Raw genomic sequence first — 422 nt, forward strand, 5'->3', positions numbered from 1 at the left:
CGATTGTGCTAAGGATAAGCCTTCACCGTTTGTGATACAGAGTACGTCATAAGCCATCCACGAACGCCACCGGATGCATCAACTGTGCTTACAAAAACGCTTGCGGGAGAGTCCAAGGTTGATTCCCGTCGAGTTGCCACTGAGTGTATATTGCACAAATGCTATTTAAAGCAGAGAGGGCACCAGACATGTTATTTATTGCCGAAACACATTGTTTCCTGTTGTTTAGTATTAATAGAGGGGGACAATTTTAGTATTAGTTCGCTGTGAAGACAGGTTCCCAAGGTATTGCCAATGAGAATATGAAGGTCTCACCAATGCTAGCGATTTCCTTTTAATATATATTTTTTCACCCCAGGTGCAAAAAACAAGGCCTTTTCACGCCCCTATAACCACACACGCACATACACACTGGTTTGATC

This window comes from Penaeus monodon, chromosome 27 (genome assembly GCF_015228065.2).
Source record: "Penaeus monodon isolate SGIC_2016 chromosome 27, NSTDA_Pmon_1, whole genome shotgun sequence".
In the NCBI taxonomy this organism is placed as follows: domain Eukaryota; kingdom Metazoa; phylum Arthropoda; class Malacostraca; order Decapoda; family Penaeidae; genus Penaeus; species Penaeus monodon.